The 19,668-nt window shown below is 42.9% G+C and overlaps 1 protein-coding gene across 2 annotated transcripts in view; it reads right to left on the reverse strand.

Annotated features, from left to right (window-relative positions):
- Window positions 1–19,340, reverse strand: part of SLC25A53 (solute carrier family 25 member 53) — a 54,329-nt gene extending 34,989 nt beyond the window's left edge. For both annotated transcript variants that reach the window (XR_008654748.2, XR_010119624.1), the window contains exon 1: window positions 19,209–19,340. The gene's annotated coding sequence lies outside the window, so the exon portion shown is untranslated. The remainder of the gene's footprint in view (window positions 1–19,208) is intronic.
- Between the last annotated feature and the right edge of the window lie 328 nt (window positions 19,341–19,668).

Here is a 19,668-nt window from a genome sequence, read left to right on the forward strand (position 1 = left end):
GAGCCATTTGCCGACTAGGGGTCACACACATACTCTGAGTTCCCTGAAAACGTGCACTCTTTTATCTTTCAGACTTTCGGTGCTTCCCTGAACCAACCAATCAGAGCTCATCTTCCTCAGCCAATCAGAGCTCAGCTGTGTTGACCAATCAGGGCTATGCTATATGGACCAACCAGAACTCAGCTGCATTGACCAATCAGAACTAACCATGCTTCAATCCTTCGTTACAAATGTACTTTTGTTTTACACTGGAGGCTGTGACTCCTGGGTTTGCAACTGTTCACTGGAACAGAGTCTCTTTCCTCCAGTCTCCTTTTCAGAGACCTTTTGTTCACAGATGTTCTGTCTCAAATATAGCCAAAAAAAAAAAAAAAAAACTCCATATGATTCTTCCTAACATGATGGAGACAGTTGGCATTTTCAAGATGCTACCAAATACTAAAAGTGAACAGAACAGAAATAAATTTCAGAACGCATTCAAAAAGTTTCTATTTTGACCACACTCACACAGTTTTTAGGCTTTGTGCATTTGATATTTGGATTTATGGCTAGACTCAGAGATTTAAAATGTGGCTGCCCACCTGCCAGGATAGTGGTTCACGCCTGTAATCCCAGCACTTTGGGAGGCTGAGGCACGAAGATCGCTTGAGGCCAGGAGTTTGAGACCAGCCTGAGTAACAGGGAGACAGCGTCTCTACAAAAAAATACAAAATTTAGCCGGGCATGGTGGCATGCCCGTACTTCCAGTTACTGGGGAGGCTGAGATGTGAGGATCACTTAATCCCAGGAGGCAGAGGTTGTGAAAAAGGAAAAGTTCTCTCGTACCCCTTGCAGGGTGTACAATGGGGGGTATAGCTCACTTCTTCAGTGCCCCACTGCTCAAACCTCTACAGGAGCATACGGATGGGCAGGGAGACCCGCAGCAGTGTCTAGGGGTGAATGTTTACAGCTGAAGCCCCAGTGGGTGTGTGTTACAGGGTGTTCTTTTAGTTTAGCTGCCTGTAGGCAGCTTGTGTTAGCTCAATTAGACCCCTGCCTTATTGCAAGGACAGAGAGCTTTCTGTATCCTGGAGTTCTTGCCTTGGTGTACTGGAGGAATCAGATCACACGTGGGCTTGGAGAATGAGTTCAAGATTTTATTAAGTGGAAGTAGCTCTCAGTAGACGGGGGAACCAGAAGGGAGATGGTTTTTCTCAGGAGTCAGGCTGCTCGCGGCCCAGGCTTTTTTCTGACTGCCCTAGCCAAACTCCATGTCGTTCTGCTGGTCAATGGCCTGCCGGCGTGCTGGTACCTGTCGATGCATTCCTCTCCACATCCAGCCACCTGTGTGTTCCTCCACTGATGTGCTCCTCTCAACGCCCAGCCACATGTGTGTCTGCCTGCTAGCATCTTGGGGTTTTTATAGGCACGGGATGGTGGTATGGCAGGCCAGGGTGGTCTTCGGAAATGCAACATTTGGGCAGGAAAACAAAAATGCCTGTCCTCACCTAGGTCCATGGGCATAGGCCCGGGGGTAGAGGCCTAGCCAGGGACCACACTCTTCCCTCCTTCCATATCATTTAAAGGGATCATGCTCTTCCCTTCCCAGTACTTCCCTTTCCCCTTCCGTATCAGTTGCAGTGAGCTGAAATGGTACCACTGCACTCCAGCCTGGCTGACAGAGTAAGACCCTGTCTCAAAAATAAAAATTGGCTGGGCGCAGTGGCTCACGCCTGTAATCCCGGCACTCTCGGAGACTGAGCCCAGTGAATCACTTGAGGCCAGGAGTTCAACACCAACCTGTCCAACAGGGTGAAACCCCGTCTCTACTAAAACTACAAAATTAGCTGGGCGTGGTGTCACATGCCTGTAATCCCAGCTACTTGCGAAGCTGAGGCAGGAGAATTGCTAGAACCTGGGAGGCGGAGGCTGCAGTGAGCCAAGACTGCACCACTGCACTCCAGCCTAGGTAACAGAGCGAGAAACTCCACCTCAAAAAAATAAAGATAGGCCAGGCACGGTGGCTCACGCCTGTAATCCCAGCACTTTGAGAGGCCAAGGCGGGCAGATCACAAGGTCAAGAGATCTAGACCATCCTGGCCAACATAGCAAAACCCCATCTCTACTAAAAATACAAAAATTAGCTGGGTGTGGTGGTGTACGCCTGTACTCCCAGCTACTAGGGAGACTGAGGCAGGAGAACTGCTTGAACCCAGGAGGCGGAGGTTGCAGTGAGCCGAGATTATGCCACTGCACTCCAGCTTGGCGACAGAGCAAGACTCTGTCTCAATAAATAAATAAATACATAAATAAACAAATAAAATAAAAATAAATAAAATAAAATGTGGCTTTTAGTAAACACTGTGTGCAAGACATTGTGCTTTGCACTATTGATGCATTCTCTCATTTAAACTTCTCACCAAACCTGTGAAGCAGGTAGATATTCCCATTTTACAAAGATAATAGGACCAAAGAGATAAAGTAAGTTTCCCAGGGTCACACAGCCAATAAGCAGAAGATCTGGCATTTGAACTTAAGTTGTCTGACATCAGGTCTTGAATTTTTTATGACTACGATATACAGCCTTCCCTCCTTATTTATTTATTTATTTTGAGACAGAGTCTCACTCTGTTACCCAGGCTGGAGTGTAGTAGTGGGATCAAGGCTCAGTGCAGCCTGGACCTCCCAAGCTCAAGAAGCAATCTTCCCACCTCAGCCTCCCAAGCAGCTGGGACTACAGGCATGTGCCACCACACCGTGATAATTTCTGTCTTTTTTGTAGAGACAGGATTCCGGTTTTGTGTGTGTGTGTGTGTGTAGATCACAGCATAGTTTCTGGCTTTCTCCCAGGGATAAGCCTGGGTTTTATTCTTGCACTGGTTCAGTGAGGGGATTTAATTACATATAATCTCCACGGCTTGTGTTAAATTGAACTACTTCTTACTCACCACCTATTTTCTTCAACTAATCAGCTCTTGCTCACTCTGTGGAACTAGGTTAAAACTCATAGCTCCTGCAGGAAGCCTTCCCTGGTCTCTCCAATTACCCCCTTTAACATTGGTCTCTCCCAAATTCATTCTAAAGGAGAGGTCCAAGTCTAATAAATTTTCTGGGGAATACCTTAAACAGTAGAGGAAATTGGCGGTCGATCTCTGGGGAAAAAAAAATGAGCTCAAACGTATCTCCAGATGTTTTCATATGTCTATGAGCACAGAAACAGTCTGGCAGGGACAAAAACAACATGGTCTCACTGGCTGCCTATAGTTCTCACCCACTGGCCTGCTTGTGAACACAGCCCAGCCTCCATCCAGGACAGTCTTTTAGAGTCCTGAAGAGACAGGAGAAGGCCACCTTAAGCATTTTGTTGGTCAGTCCAAATCCTGCCCACTGCTAAGAAGTTCTGACCCAAACATACACATATATCAAAATTATTATTTCATACGGAGATCTGATCATGCTCCAGGCAAAACAGAAACCTATGAGTAGGCACTTTCAGAATGGCAGAGTAAGAACCTCCAAAAAATCTGCTCCTCAAATCAGCAAAGAGAATATTGGCAAAAATTGTTAAAATCAAGTTTTTCAATATTCTGGAAATTATCCAAAAGCTTGCAGCGATCTAAGGAGCATTTATTCAAGAAAACAACTGAATCTTAGCAAGAACACTGATCTTTGTGGCCTTTTAACTTGCCCTATTCACATCCCCCTCTTCTGCTCAGTGATAGCCTTGAAAACCAGAAGCCTCGCAATCGCAGTAAGCTGTGAAATCCAGCTGCTGGGACAACTGGATATGCGCCTGGAAAACAAAGCTGGGCTCCTACTTTACACCACATGCCAAACTTACCTGAAAACAAAACAAAGGCATAGGAAAGAAAAATATAAAACTCCTAGAAAACACAGGTGTAAATCCTCAAAACCTTAGACATTCACGTGAATTTTTACAATAAAACAAGTCACTGAGACATTTTGTACCTTGGCCCATAACCATGTGGTCAGTTGGTAGCCATACTCAACATTTATAACCAATATCTCTGAATGCTCACTGATTAAACAATTCCAACAGTACAAGGACTTCTACTTCTCTTTTTTTCCAGACAGGGTCTCACTCTGTCACCCAGAGTCTCCACCTCCTGATCACCCAGCAGTCTCCACCTCCTCGGCTCAAGCGATCCTCCCACCTCAGCCTCCCGAGTAGCTGGGACCACAGGCATGCACCACCACGCCTGGCTAATTTTTGAATTTTCTGTAGAGACGAGGTTTCACCATGTTGCCCAGGCTCGTCTCCAACTACTGGGCTCAAGCGACCCACCTGCCTTGGCCTCCCAAATTGCTGGGATTACAGGTGTGAGCCACCACGCCCAGCCCTAGGACTTCCATTCTTACCTACAGATAGAATAGATTATCCAGCAAAAACTACTGATGTATATAAAATCTAAAATGTGGCCACATATGGAGACTTTAAAAGTGAACCAGCCTTCTCACTACTATGCTTGACTAGTCTTTTAAAAGAAAAAGTGTTCAGGATCAGCCTGGGCAACATGGTTAAACCCTGTCTGTACAAAAAACACAAAAATTAGCTGGGCATGGTGGCAGTCTCCTGTAGTCCCAGCTATTTGGGAGGCTGAGGTGGGAGGATTGTTTGAGCCTGGAAGTCGAGGCTGCAGTGAGCCATGATCTCACTGTTGCACTCCAACTGTCAACACAGTGAGACCCTGTTTCAAAAAAAAACTGAACCAGATTCTGCCAGATTAAAAGAATGAAACTTCCATACATGTCATTGGAAATAACATTGTGTTTTCCTCTCACACAATGAGACAGAGGTGAGCAAATGTCCTTTCAATCTCTGATAACTAAGTACTATTACCAAGGAAGATTGAACAGCTAAACGTCTTCACAGTTTCAACACTAACGCTAGCCACGTGTCATATGTTAAACACCTCAAATAAGATACACTGAGGCAAACATTCATATAACCAAAGCAAAGTTGAAATCGTTTTTTATAAACAACTCAAGATAATTGGCTGAAAATGATTAGTGAGACTTCCTCAAAGGCTCGTCAGCATAGGCAACTACAATATTAAATCTTGTTACTCTGATTTCCGGCAAGATGGCCAAATAGGAAAAGCTCTGGTCTGCAGCTCCCAGCAAGACCGAGGCAGAAGGCAGGTGATTTCTCGAGGTCAGGAGATGGAGACCATCCTGGCTAACATGGTGAAACCCTGTCTCTACTAAAAATACAAAAAAAAATTAGCTGGGCATGGTGGCGGGCGCCTGTAGTCCCAGCTACTCGAGAGGCTGAGGCAAGAGAATGGCATCAACCTGGGAGGCGGAACTTACAGTGAGCCGAGATCGCACCACTGCACTCCAGCCTGGGCGACAGAGCGAGACTCCATCTTAAAAAAAAAAAAGGCAGCGGGTGATTTCTGCATTTCCAACTGAGGCAAACAGGGTCTGGAGTAGACCTCCAGCAAACTCCAACTGACTTGTTAGAATGAAAACTAACAAAGAAAGGAATTCCATCAACATCAACAAAAAGGATGCCCACACCAAAACCCCATCCGTAGGTCACGAACGTCAAAGACCAAAGGTAGATAAACCCACAAAGATGGGGAGAAACCAGCTCAGAAAGGCTGAAAATTCCAAAAACCAGAACGCCTCTTCTTCAAAGGATCACAACTCCTCACCAGCAGGGAAGAAAACTGGACAGAGAATGAGTTTGACAAACTGACAGAAGTAGGCTTCAGAAGGTGGGTAATAATGAACTCCTACAAGCTAAAGGAGCATGTTCTAACCCAATGCAAGGAAGCTAAGAACCTTGAAAAAAGGTTAGACGAATTGCTAACTAGAATAACCAGTGTAGAGAGGAACATAAATGACCTGATGGAGCTGAAAAACACAGCATGAGAACTTCGTGAAGCATACACAAGTTTCAATAGCCAAATAAGAGGAAGAAAGGATATCAGTGATTGAAGATCAACTTAATGGAATAAAGCAAGAAGATAAGATTAGAGAAAAAAGAGTGAAAAGAAAATAACAAAGCCTCCAAGAAATATGGGACTATGTGAAAAGACCAAATCTATGTTTGACTGGTGTACCTGAAAGTGACGAGGAGAATGGAATCAAGTTGGAAAACACTCTGCAGGATATTATCCAGGAGAACCTCCCCAACCTGGCAAGGCAGGCCAACATTCAAATTCAGGAAATACAGAGAACACCACAGAGATACTCCTCAAGAAGAGCAACCCTAAGACACATAATCATCAGATTCACCAAGGTTGAAATGAAGGAAAAAATGTTAAGGGCATCCAGAGAGAAAGGTCAAGTTACCCACAAAGGGAAGCCCATCAGACTAACAGCTGATCTCTCGGCAGAAACTCTACAAGCCAGAAGAGAGTGGGGGCCAGTATTCAACATTCTTAAAGAAAAGAATTTTCGGCCACGCACGGTGGCTCAAGCCTGTAATCCCAGCACTTTGGGAGGCCGAGGTGGGCGGATCACGACGTCAGGAGATCGAGACCATCCTGGCTAACATGGTGAAACCCCGTCTCTACTAAAAATACAAAAAATTAGCCGGGCGTGTTGGCGGGCGCCTGTAGTCCCAGCTACTCAGGAGGCTGAGGCAGGAGAATGGCGTGAACCCGGGAGGCGGAGCTTGCAGTGAGCCGAGATCGCGCCACTGCACTCCAGCCTGGGGGACAGAGCAAGACTCCGTCTCAAAAAAAAAAAAAAGATTTTTCAACCCAGAATTTCATATCCAGCCAAACTAAGCTTCATAAGTGAAGGAGAAATAAAAGCCTTTACAGACAAGCAAATGCTGAGAGATTTCGTCACCACCAGGCCTGCCTTACAAGAGCTCCTGAAGGAACCACCACTAAACATGGAAAGGAACAACAGGTACCAGCCACTGCAAAAACATGACAAATTGTAAAGACCATTGACGCTATGAAGAAACTGCATCAACTAACAGGCTAAAAATAACCAGTTAGCATCATAATGACAGGATAAAATTCACATATAACAATATTAACCTTGAATGTAAATGGGCTACATGCCCAAATTAAAAGACACAGACTGGCAAATTGGATAAAGAGCCAAGACCCATCAGTGTGCTGTAATCACGATACCCATCTAATGTGCAAAGACACACATAGGCTCAAAATAAAGGGATGGAGGAAGATCTACCAAGCAAATGGAAAGCAAAAAAAGCAGGGGTTGCAATCCTAGTCTCTGATAAAACAGACCTTAAATAGTGGAGGTCCACTCCAGACCCGGTTTGCCTGAGTTGGAAATGCAGAAATCACTGGCCTTCTGCATCGATCTCGCTGGGAGCTGCAGACCAGAGCTGTTCCTATTCGGCCATCTTGCTGGAAATCAGAGTAACAAGATTTAATATTGTAGTTGCCTATGCTGATCAGCCTTTGAGGAAGTCTCACTAACCATTTTCAGCCAATTATCTTGAGTTGTTTATAAAAAGATCAAAAGAGACAAAGAAGACCATTACATAATGGTAAAGGGATCAATGCAACAAGAAGAGCTAACTATCCTAAATATACATGCACCCAATACAGGAGCACCTAGATTCATAAAGCAAGTTCTTAGAGACCTACAAAGAGATTTAGACTCTGATACAATAATAGTGGGAGACTTTCACACCCCACTGTCAATATTAGATCAACGAGACAGAAAATTAACAAGGATATCCAGGACTTGAACTCAGCTCTGGACCAAGCAGACCTAATAGACATCTACAGAACTCTCCACCCCAAATCAACAGAATATACATTCTTCTCAGCACTACATCGCACGTATTCTAAGATTGACCACATAGTTGGAAGTAAAACACTCCTCAGCAAATGTAAAAGAACAGAAATCACAACAAACTGTCTCTCAGACCACAGTGCAATCAAATTATAAGTCAGGATTAAGAAACTCACTCAAAACCGCACAAATACATGGAAACTAAACAATCTGCTCCTGAATGATTACCAGGTAAATAACAAAATGAAGGCAGAAATAAAGATGTTCTTTGAAACCAATGAGAACAAAGACACAACGTATCAGAATCTCTGGGACACATTTAAAGCAGTGTGTAGAGGGAAATTTATAGCACTAAATGCCCACAAGAGAAAGCAGGAAGATTAAAAGCAACACCCTAATATCACAATTAAAAGAACTAGAGAAGAACAAACAAATTCAAAAGCTAGCAGAGGACAAGAAATAACTAAGATCAGAGCAGAACTGAAGGAGATAGAGACACGAAAAACCCTTCAAAAAAATCAAGAACCCAGGAGCTGCTTTTTGAAAAGATCAACACAATAGATAGACCACTAGCCAGATTAATAAAGAAGAGAGAAGAATCAAATAGACGCAATAAAAAATGATAAAGGGGATATCACCACTGATCCCACAGAACTACAAACTACCATCAGAGAATACTCTGAACACTTCTATGCAAATAAACTAGAAAATCTAGAAGAAATGGATGAATTCCTGTACACATACACCTTCCCAAGACCAAACCAGGAAGAAGTAGAATCTCTGAATACACCAATAACAGGTTTTGAAATTGAGGCAGTAATTAATAGCCTACCAACCAAAATAAGTCCAGGACCAGACGTATTCACAGCCGAATTCTACCAGAGGCACAAAGAGGACCGGGTACCATTCCTTCTGAAACTATTCCAAACAATAGTAAAAGAGGGAATCCTCCCTAACTCATTTTATGAGGCCAGCATCATCCTGATACCAAAACCTGGCGGAGACACAACAAAAAGAGAATTTCAGACCAATATCCCTGATGAACATTAATGTGAAAATCCTCAATAAAATACTGGCATACCGAATCCAGCAGCACATCAAAAAGCTTATCCACCACCATCAAGTCAGCTTCAGCCCTGGGATGCAAGGCTGCTTCAACATATGCAAATCAATAAACATAATCCATCACATAAACAGAACAAACGACAAAAACCACGATTATCTCAATAGATGCAGAAAAGGCCTTTGACAAAATTCAACAGCCCTTCATGCTAAAACCTCTCAATAAATTAGGTATTGATGGAACATATCTCCAAATACTAAGAGCTATTTATGACAAACCCACAGCCAATATCACACTGACTGGGCAAAAACTGGAAGCATTCCCTTTGAAAACCAGCACAAGACAAGGATGACCTCTTTAACCACTCCTATTCAACATAGTATTGGAAGTTCTGGCTAGGGCAATCAGGCAAGAGAAAGAAATAAAGGGTATTCAATTAGGAAAAGAAGAAGTTAAATTGTCTCTGTTTGCAAATGACATGATTGTATATTTAGAAAGCCGCATGTCTCAGCCCAAAATCTCCTTAAGCTGACAAGCAACTTCAGCAAAGTCTCAGGATACAAAATCAATGTGCAAAAATCACAAGCATTCCTATACACCAATAACAGACAAACAGAGAGCCAAATCATAAATGAACTCCCATTCACAATTGCTACCAAGAAAATAAAATAACTAGGAATCCAACTTTCAAGGAATGTGAAGGACCTCTTCAAAGAGAACTACAAACCACTGCTCAAGGAAATAAAAGAGGACACAAACAAATGGAAGAAGATTCCACGCTCATGGATAGGAAGAACCAATATCGTGAAAATGACCATACTGCCCAGAGTAATTCATAGATTCAATGCTATCCCCATCAAGCTACCAGTGACTTTCTTCACAGAATTGGAAAAAACTACTTTAAAGTTCATATGGAACCAAAAAAGAGTCCGCATAGCCAAGACAAACCTAAGCAAAAAGAACAAAGCTGGAGGCATCACGCTACCTGACTTCAAACTATACTACAAGGCTACAGTAACCAAAACAGCATGGTACTGTACCAAAACAGAGAGATAGACCAATGGAATAGAACAGAGGCCTCAGAAATAACACCACACATCTACAATCATCTGATCTTTGACAAACCTGACGAAAACAAGAAATGGGGAAAGGATTCCCTATTTAATAAATGGTGTTGGGAAAACTGGCTAGCCATATGCAGAAAGCTCAAACTGGAACCCTTCCTTATGCCTTATACAAAAATTAACTCAAGGTGGATTAAAGACTTAAACATAAGACCTAAAACCATGAAAACCCTGGAAGAAAACCTAGGCAACACCATTCAGGGCATAGGGATGGGCAAAGACTTCATGACTAAGACACCAAAAGCAGTGGCAACAAAAGCCAAAATAGACAAATGGGATCTAATTAAACTAAAGAGATACCACACAGCAAAAGAAACTATCAACAGTGAACAGGCAACCTACAGAATGGGAGAAAATTTTTGCAATCTATCCATCTGACAAAGGGCTAATATCAACAATCTACAAAGAACTTAAATTTACAAGAAAAAATCAAACAACTCCGTCAAAAAATGGGCAAAGGATATGAACAGACACTTCTCAAAAGAAGACATTTATGTAGCCAACAAACTTACGAAGAAATGCTCATCATCACTGGTCATTAGAGAAATGCAAATCAAAACCACGATGAGATACCATCTCATGCCAGTTAGAATGGTGATCATTAAAAAGTCAGGAAACAACAGATGTTGGAGAGGATGTGGAGAAACAGGCATGCTTTTACACTGTTGGTGGGAGTGTAAATTAGTGCAATCATTGTGGAAGACAGTGTGGCAATTCCTCAAGGATCTAGAACTAGAAATACCATTTGACCCAGCCATCCCATTACTGGGTATATACCCAAAGGATTATAAATCATGCTGCTATAAAGACACATGCACACGTATGTTTACTGCAGCACTATTCACAAGAGCAGACTTGGAACCAATCCAAATGTCCATCAATGATAGACTGGATTAAGAAAATGTGGCACATATACACCATGGAATGCTATGCAGCCATAAAAAAGGATGAGTTCATGTCCTTTGTAGAGACATGGATGAAGCTGGAAACCATCATTCTCAGCAAACTATCACAAGGACAAAAAACCAAACACTGCATGTTCTCACTCATAGGTGAGAACTGAACAATGAGAACACTTGGACACAGGAAGGGGAACATCACACACTGGGGCCTGTCATGGGGTGGGGGGAGAGGGGAGGGATAGCATTAGGAGAAATACCTAATGTAGATGATGAGTTGATAGGTGCAGCAAACCAACATGTCACATGTATACCTATGTAACAAACCTGCACGTTGTGCACATGTACCCCAGAACTTAAAGTATAATAACAAAAAAAGAAAAAAAAATCTTGTTACTCACTGAACAGTTGGCCAATGTTAACATTATTACTACTTTTTACTTACAAAAAACTCCACACACTTCTGTTAGTTTTAATCAAGATGTTCAGTTTAAAAAATAAATAGTTCAAGATCTTATTTTAAAAGAAGGCACAATTATCTATAGATTTTTCATTTATCCACAGCAGTTTCATTTAGCATAATAGATAAATTCTCTTCCCATTTTCCCCTCTACTGTCCACTTCTGTCCACTCTGAAGTCTCTGGGATCAAAGAGCCCCTCATCAGCAGCAAAGCAAAATGCTTTGTGTACCAGCCTGTTTCTTCTCTACTGACTATTTGCCTTCCTTGCTCCTTTTACTTCAATCCTTTTATGTTAACCAAACTCCCCACATCTGTTTGAATTACTATGGCTTCATAATAAACCAGTCCAAGTTTAGTGGCATTAAACAATCATTTTACTTTGTTCTAGGATTCTGTGGTTTAAGAATTGAGACATCATGGAGCAGAGATAGCTTGTTTCTACTTCATGATGTCTGTGGCCTCACCTGGGAAAACCAGAAGGCTGGGGGCCATAATCCTTTAGGAGTTTTCATTTACAGGCTACTGGTAAATGTTGGCTATTAGCTGGAACCTCAGCTAGGGCTGTTGATCAGAGGACCTATAGGTGGCCTTACCATAGGCCTGGGCCTTCTAACAGTATGGCAGCCTCAGGGTAATCAGACTTTGTACATGGCAGCTCAGGGCTCTAAAGGTGAATGTCACTGCAGGTGAGCCAGAAGCTACACTGCCTCTTATAACCTAGCCTCAGAAGTCACAGTCTCACTGCCCCCTATTCTATTGGTTAATATAATCAAAGTCTGCCCGGATTCAAAGGAGAGGAGACATTTGACCCTACTTCTCAATGGAAGGGTGGCAAGGTCACATTACAGAAGAGAGTGTGGGATGAGAGGTACTATGGTGGCCATCTCTGAAAAATACAATCTGCCACTTTCTCCCATGTACTTCTCATGCTTAAGTATACTTTGATCTGATTTTTTAGGGAAAAACCACCTCAGGAGACTAATATTTTAACTGAGGCTCCTAAGCTCTGTTAGATGGTAACCAGAGGGCTGGGCACAGTGGCTCATTCCTGTAATCCCAACACTTTGGGAGGCCAAGGCGGGAGGATCACTTGAGGTCAGGAGTTCGAGACCAGCCTGGCTAAGATGACAAAACCCCATCTTCACTAAAAATACAAAAATTAGCCAGGCGTAGTGGTGCACACCTGTAGTCCCAGCTACTTGGGAGGCTGAGGCAGGAGGATCACTTGAAGCCAGGAGGGGGAGGCTGCAGTGAGCTGAGATTGCACCACTGCACTCCAGTCTGAGTGACAGAGCAAGACTCTGTCTCAAAAAAAAAAAAAAAAGGAAGGTAAATGCTTTTATCCACATCCAGCCCCAAGCTTTCCTGTTCAGCATATCTGACTATTTATCTGCTATAAATGGCCAGGAAATCTGACCTCCAATAAGCTGCTGGACCAGCGCTGATCACTCTGGAGGAAAAAAAGCAACCACTGACATGTGGCAACTGGCTTGGCACTCACAGCTGGGCCTTGGTGTTCTCTCGATGAACATAACAATTTCATAAACTGCCACTATCAGACAAGGCCACTGTGTGACTACAGTGACCAAGAAAAGAGCAAGACTACCTCATAACTGTGTCTGAAGAAACAAAACATGAACTTTGACTAAGCCATAAAAATGACCAAACACTCTGCTATCCTTGCTAACAGTGACTGTTGCTACTTTACCAATTAGCCTCCTTCTGGATAAGAGTCATTAAGATACCCAATCACGGAATTATTCCCATTTCCTAACAGAGTCCAATCCAGGGCAAAGCCTCACTTCTTTAAATCTTCCCCAAATTCACCCAACACAGATTCAAATCCCGTAATAAGTCCTTTCTGACACCCTCCAACAGAGAAGCACCACAGCGCCCATGGTGTGCGCTCTCCCTCCATGTAATGCACTGAGCAATCAACCCAACCTTTTCAACCACAGGTGTGTTCCTGGTGGTCTTGGGCTAGAGGGCACTGACAACTCTTCTAAGGACCTCGCATAAGAAAACTCATTTCTAGCAGAGGTCACTTCCCATCCCCTGAATTCTAGCTTTCAGTCAGACTTTCGATTTGGCTCTTTTACACTGCAGTTTTGGCAGACAATTATATAAACTCCTTAGACTGCCAGAAGCTATTAAAATGCCCCTAAAGTTATATATATATATCTTAAATATATGTGTATATGAGATCTGGTCCCCCAGGTTTCCTCCTTATCACCTTAACAAGTGCAGAAAGGTTATTCCGATAACAATGGCAACAGCTGCCCTGTCCCCAGCAGTCACAGGACCTAAAGGAAATCTGGCTTCACACACACAGGGTGCTTAAGCCTCTGCTTTGGGAAAAGCAATAGGTAGGCATAGGACATTTCCGTTGCAGATCCCAGATTCACAATCCTATTTCTGCCACCTCCTCCTCCTCCTCCTCCTAGTGTGTTCTTCATTTTTCTTCTAATCTTACTTTGCAAAGAAAAAACGTGACATTATCATTACCCTTTTCCTCCTCTCCTTTACAGTTCTCACTCGCTTGATGCAAGGACTCTTACCCTCAGAAAAACCATTCCAAAGAAAAAACAGACCTCCACAACCTAGTAGTTCAGTGCCAGACCAGAATCCCCACCCCACTTCAGGTCAGAGACACATACTGATTTAAAGTTTAGTTTAAGGAATCAGCTGTAGCACACAGAAAATAGGGACTGGAAACAATCCCATCTGAACTTGAATTCTGGAGTAATCGTGTTTGCTGCTTTGACACCCATGGCCCAAAATTCTCCTTCACAACCATCTGTCCCCTCTCAGGGTCCCTGAGATACTGAATGTTCATGCAACAGAATTAAATCATTACTACTCAGGCATCATTTAGGAAATGGAGCTGCAGAGTTCAAACTTACATAGGTTTGTTTTATCTCCTCACATTTCATGGAAAATAACACTGCCTGTAAGACTAGGTGTGGATTTAGACAGATGAGGACTAGTGTGGAGGGGCAGGGTAAGTGCACAAGCATTAAGTGAGAGGCTCACCAATCACGTGCAAAATTTGATTAATTTTCAGGAGTCATATGTGGTTGTCTTGCTGACTCCTTTGGAATATGGATACGATAGAGAACAGATTTCTGATTTTTGTTTTTTTATTATACTTTAAGTTTTAGGGTACATGTGCACAACGTGCAGGTTTGTTACATATGTATACATGTGCCATGTTGGTGTGCTGCACCCATTAACTCGTCATTTAGCATTAGGTATATCTCCTAATATTATCCCTCCCCCCTCCCCCCACCCCACGATAGGCCCCGGTGTGTGATGTTCCCCTTCCTGTGTCCATATATTCTCAATGTTCAATTCCCACCTATGAGTGAGAACATGTGGTGTTTGGTTTTTTGTCCTTGTGATAGTTTGCTGAGAATGATGGTTTCCAGCTTCATCCGTGTCCCTACAAAGGACATGAACTCATCGTTTTTTACGGCTGCATAGTACTCCATGGTATATATGTGCCACATTTTCTTGGTTCGCTCTTGTCGCCCAGGCTGGAGTACAATGGCACGATCTCGGCTCACTGCAACCTCTGCCTCCCAGGTTCAAGTGATTCTCCTGCCTCAGCCTCCCAAGCACCTGGGATTACAGGCACCTGCCACCATGCCCAGTTAATTTTTGTATTTTTAGTAGAGACAGGGTTTCACCATGTTGACCAGGCTGGTCTTGAACTCCTGACCTCAGGTGATCCACCTGCCTCAGCCTCCTAAAGTGCTGGGATTACAGGCGTGAGCCACCGCACCCGGCCTGAGAACAGATTTCTGAAACATCCAAGGCACTGGCCATCCTAGCACCTTGCTGGCCCCTACAAAGACTCACAATAGACTCAGGCCAGTTTGTATGGACTTTTTGGTTGTCTTTTTACGTGTGTCTGTTTGGTTTGGGGTTTCATTTATTTTGTTTTGTAACTGGCCTAGCGAGATTTGGGATGAAGCATTGACAAGAGTCTAGAATGATTAGTGAAACTTCTGAAAATGTGTCCTAGCCTTTTTCAGGGTCATGGGAGGGGGTTTGAACGGGAGGTATAACTGTGGACTGCCACCCTCCAGGAGTCTGTTTAGGGCCAACCCCTAAAGGAAGGCTTCAAATTAAGCTGTAATTTCTGATTCTGTGTTCTAGAGTAAATAAAGTGATTTCAGTCACACCTTGCATAGCAACAGGAATATATTCTGAGAAATCCATCGTTAGGCAATTTCATTGAGAGAATATCGTAGACTATACTTACACAAACCTAGAGTGTGTGTGTATATATATATTTTTCTCATATGGAAAACAAAATGTCCCAGTACCAATAATGAACATCAATCATTACCCCAACTGATCTGCAATGCCAGTATCAAGTGCTGTATATCAGGTTTCTATAAATGCTCCATTGTAATCTTATGGGACTACCATAATATAAGAGGTCCATCGTTGACCAAAATGCCACTATGCAGTGAATAACTGTATTTCTTCTAAAGGGAGGGTTTTATTGGTGGGGGGGAACTACCTACCAATTCTGACTTCTTATACTAATCTTTCTCTGTCAATTAGCTTGTCACATTATCTTTTTAATTTTTAACCTCAAACATAATTTATTACCAGGAATTAGGAACACTTCATTTTTTTGTTGTTGATACAGTGGAGGTGTGAACTCCACTGTAAACAACTACTTGAATATATAAAAATCAGCAAGGGATTTGAATAGAAAACTGCTACTTTGTGTTTTTAAACAATTTATGGTATAAGTCACTGTGACAAGTACAATGGAGAACAACAATTTGCTTTGTTTAGTTCAGGAAGATGATCTTTGCTCGACCATCCAAAACATACAAACAACAAAAACACATCAATTTTATTAAAGACTTAAATATATGACCTGAGACCATAACACTACAAGAAGAAAACCTAGGGAAGAAACTACAGGACACTGGTCTGGGCAATGAATTTTGGGGTTTGACCCCAAAAGCTCAAGTAACAAAAGCAAAACTAGACAAATGGAATTACATCAAACTAAAATGCTTCTGCACAGCAAAGAAAACAATTAACAGAGGGGAGAGACAGCCTACAGATTGGGAGAAAATATTTGCAAGCCCTACTTCTAATAAGGGGTTAATGTCCAAAATATATAAGGAAATCAAATAACTCAATAGCAAAAAGACAAATAACCTGATTAACAAATGGACAAAGGACCTGAATAGACATTTCTCAAACGAAGACACACAAATGGCCAACAGGCATAAGAAAAAATGCTCGACATCACTAATCACTAGGGACATGCAAATTAAAATCACAATGATATATTACCTCACACCTTCCAGAATGGCTATTATCAAAAAGGTGAAAGATAACAGGCCAGGATATGGAGAAAAGGCAACCCTATACATTGTTGGTGGGAATATAAATTAGTACAGCCATTATGGAAAACTGTATGGAGGTTCCTCAAAAAACTAAAAATAGAATTACCATATGATCCAGCAATCCCACTTCTGGGTATATACCCAAAGAATTTGAAATCACTATGTTGAAGAGATATCTGCACTCTCATGTTCATTGCAGGATTTATCACAATAGCCAAGTTATGAGATCAACCTAAGTGTCCATCAGTGGATGAACAGATAAAGCAAATGTGCTACACATACACAATGGAATATTATTCAATCTTCAAAAATCAGGAAAATCTGTCCATTGATGAGCCGGGATAACATTATGCTAAGTGAAATAAGCCAGGCACAGAAAGACAAATACTTCATGTTCTCACTTGTATGTGGAATCTAAAACAATGGAACCCACAAAAGCAGAGAATGGAATGGTGGTGATATTTCAAAATTTCATATTCCAAAAGAGCTAAGAGTACATTTCAAATGTTAGCAACACAAAAAAACTATTAAATTCCATGTTGAGTCATTTTTGTGTAAAAAAAGATAAAATTGTAGGTGATGAATACGTTATTTAGCTTGATTTAATCATTCTACATTGTATACATATAATACCACTTTGAACTCCATAAATGTATACAATTTGTTAATATACAATAAAATTATACAAATATAAAAATAAAAAGATTTTCTAAGCAGTGTCAAATAAGTCAATTTTATTTCATATCTACTGTGTCTGAATTCAGACATGCTTGACCTTTAGGAGTGTGGCTAGCCTTCCCTACGGGAAATATTCTTTTTTTTTTTTTTTTTTTCTCTTTTTTTGAGACAGAGTCTCACTCTGTCGCCCAGGCTGGAGTGCAGTGGTGCAATCTTGGCTCACTGCAACCTCTGCCTCCCGGGTTCTAAGGGATTCCAGGAGATATTCTTTCCGATTTATTGTCAGCTCCGTTTAGACCTATAGTTCTCCAAGTATGGCCCCATATCCAGGAGTATCAGCATCTCCTAGGAACTAGTTAGAAATGTAAATTCGGGGGTCCACTCCTGACCAACTGTAGGGGCAACTCTGTGGATGGGACCTAGCAATCTTTGTTTTAAGAAACCCTCCATCTGATTCTGATTCACAGGAAAGTTTGAGAGCCACTGACTTAGACTGCTATACTGTTGTTTCTCTGGTAAACAAAGAGGCTGCTTTTCTTGTTCAGAAGCTTTAAAACATTGCTTAGGATTTCCAGTGGGTGCACAATTCCCTGCTGTCAACCGAGTTTGCTGGAAAACCAAGTAACTGGCATCTCCATTGTAGTCCTACCCAGAGCTTGCAGGCTTTGCACTCACGTAAGACTGATTCTTCCAGAGGGGCCTGGAAGTGCCATTGTGATGGGCAAATGCTCTTACCAGAAATAAACTAGTTGTGGGGACCGGACGCGGTGGCTCATGCCTGTAATACCAACACTTTGGGAGGCCGAGGCAGGCGGATCACTTGAGGTCAGGAGTTCGAGGCCAACCTGGCCAACATGGTAAAACCCCGTCTCTACTAAAAGTATAAAAATTAGCCGGGAGTGGTGGCTGGTGCCTCTAATCCCAGCAACCCGGGAGGCTGAGGCAGGAGAATCACCTGAACCCGGCAGGCGGAGATTGCAGTGAGCCGAGATCACGCCACTGCATTCCAGCCTGGGCGACAGAAGTAGACAGACTCCTTATCAAAAAAAAAAAAAAAAAAAGAAAGAAAGAAAGAAAAGAAAAAGAAATAAACTAGTTTTGGGCCTTAAATGCTACTCGGTTCTCCAGTTCACCTCAACAAGGAGGGAAGGTGCCTGGAGGAAAATTGCACTTCGTTTTTGCCCTGCTTATTTTGTCTTCAAAATATATGTTAAGTCACCGCATCAAAGAGCCGTCCCAGATCTCAACTTCCAGATGAGTTCGGTGGCACCCAATAGGTTTTCATAACACAGGATCTATCTCTGTCTCCCTGTATTGTAATAGCCTGTCTCCAAATGCAGATAGCAACCGGCAGGCTGTAAATGTCGAGGAAAAAGCCTAATTCCTTTCTTCATCCGGAGCCTCTAGTGCAGTACCCAACACAGAGCAGGTACTTGGTATTTTGGTAAGGGAAATCAATCAACGCATCAATAGCAGAATCTGAAACCAGGGACCCAGATCTTTCCAATAAAATCATCCTGCTGAGATTGACTCAGATGTACTGGTGCCCGGCAGACAACACGTTTTCGCCCTGATTTTATCCTCCATTCATCCGTCCGCCCCCTCCCCCATAGACCCCGCCTGTCCCCAGCTAAAAATAATGAGAAGATTCACACATCTCAGTGTCAACACACACAATACAGTTGACACGCCCCTTAATCCTACAGCTACGCAATCAATTCTCGCCGCCGGGTCCGTCCACTTGTCAGTTCCCCCTACTCCTCATCCCCTCGCAACTTCTGATCCCCTATCACTTCCGTTCCCATTTGCCTACTCGGCTGGAAGCAGGATGTGTCTACGCCCTCAGCCCATAAGAAGTGCTACAAACCTCCGCCTCGCTCGCTGTCATGGCGGCGACCGACGGCCCCTTTCCTGTGGCCTCGGAGAGCAGCGGCAGTCGCAGTCACCGGACCTTCGCCCATCCGCCGCCCTCACTTAAGCGACGCACAACGGAGCTCCCACAATCCTTTTTGCTTCCGCTCGCTCCATTTCCGCCTCCCCCGCACCCGCCTCGACATTAACCCTTTCGCGACCACGTCCGTCGGCCGGTCTGTTTGGGAGAGCCAGGCGACTAATCTGGTAAAGAGACCGAAAAACACAGGTAAAAAGACCTGAAAGACTTAGTCATCTGTTGGAACATTTCCCCAGTTTGTTTGTAAGTTGGCTTGCAAGCTTATCAATCATTCTCAAACAGGAGCTTAACTTACTTAGGTGAACAGTTCATGATGACGCCTTTAAGCTGCTAGACCAACCCAAACTCCGAATTTGCAGTTTCTGACCTTTCACCT

The sequence above is a fragment of the Symphalangus syndactylus genome, chromosome X (genome assembly GCF_028878055.3).
Source record: "Symphalangus syndactylus isolate Jambi chromosome X, NHGRI_mSymSyn1-v2.1_pri, whole genome shotgun sequence".
Classification (NCBI taxonomy): domain Eukaryota; kingdom Metazoa; phylum Chordata; class Mammalia; order Primates; family Hylobatidae; genus Symphalangus; species Symphalangus syndactylus.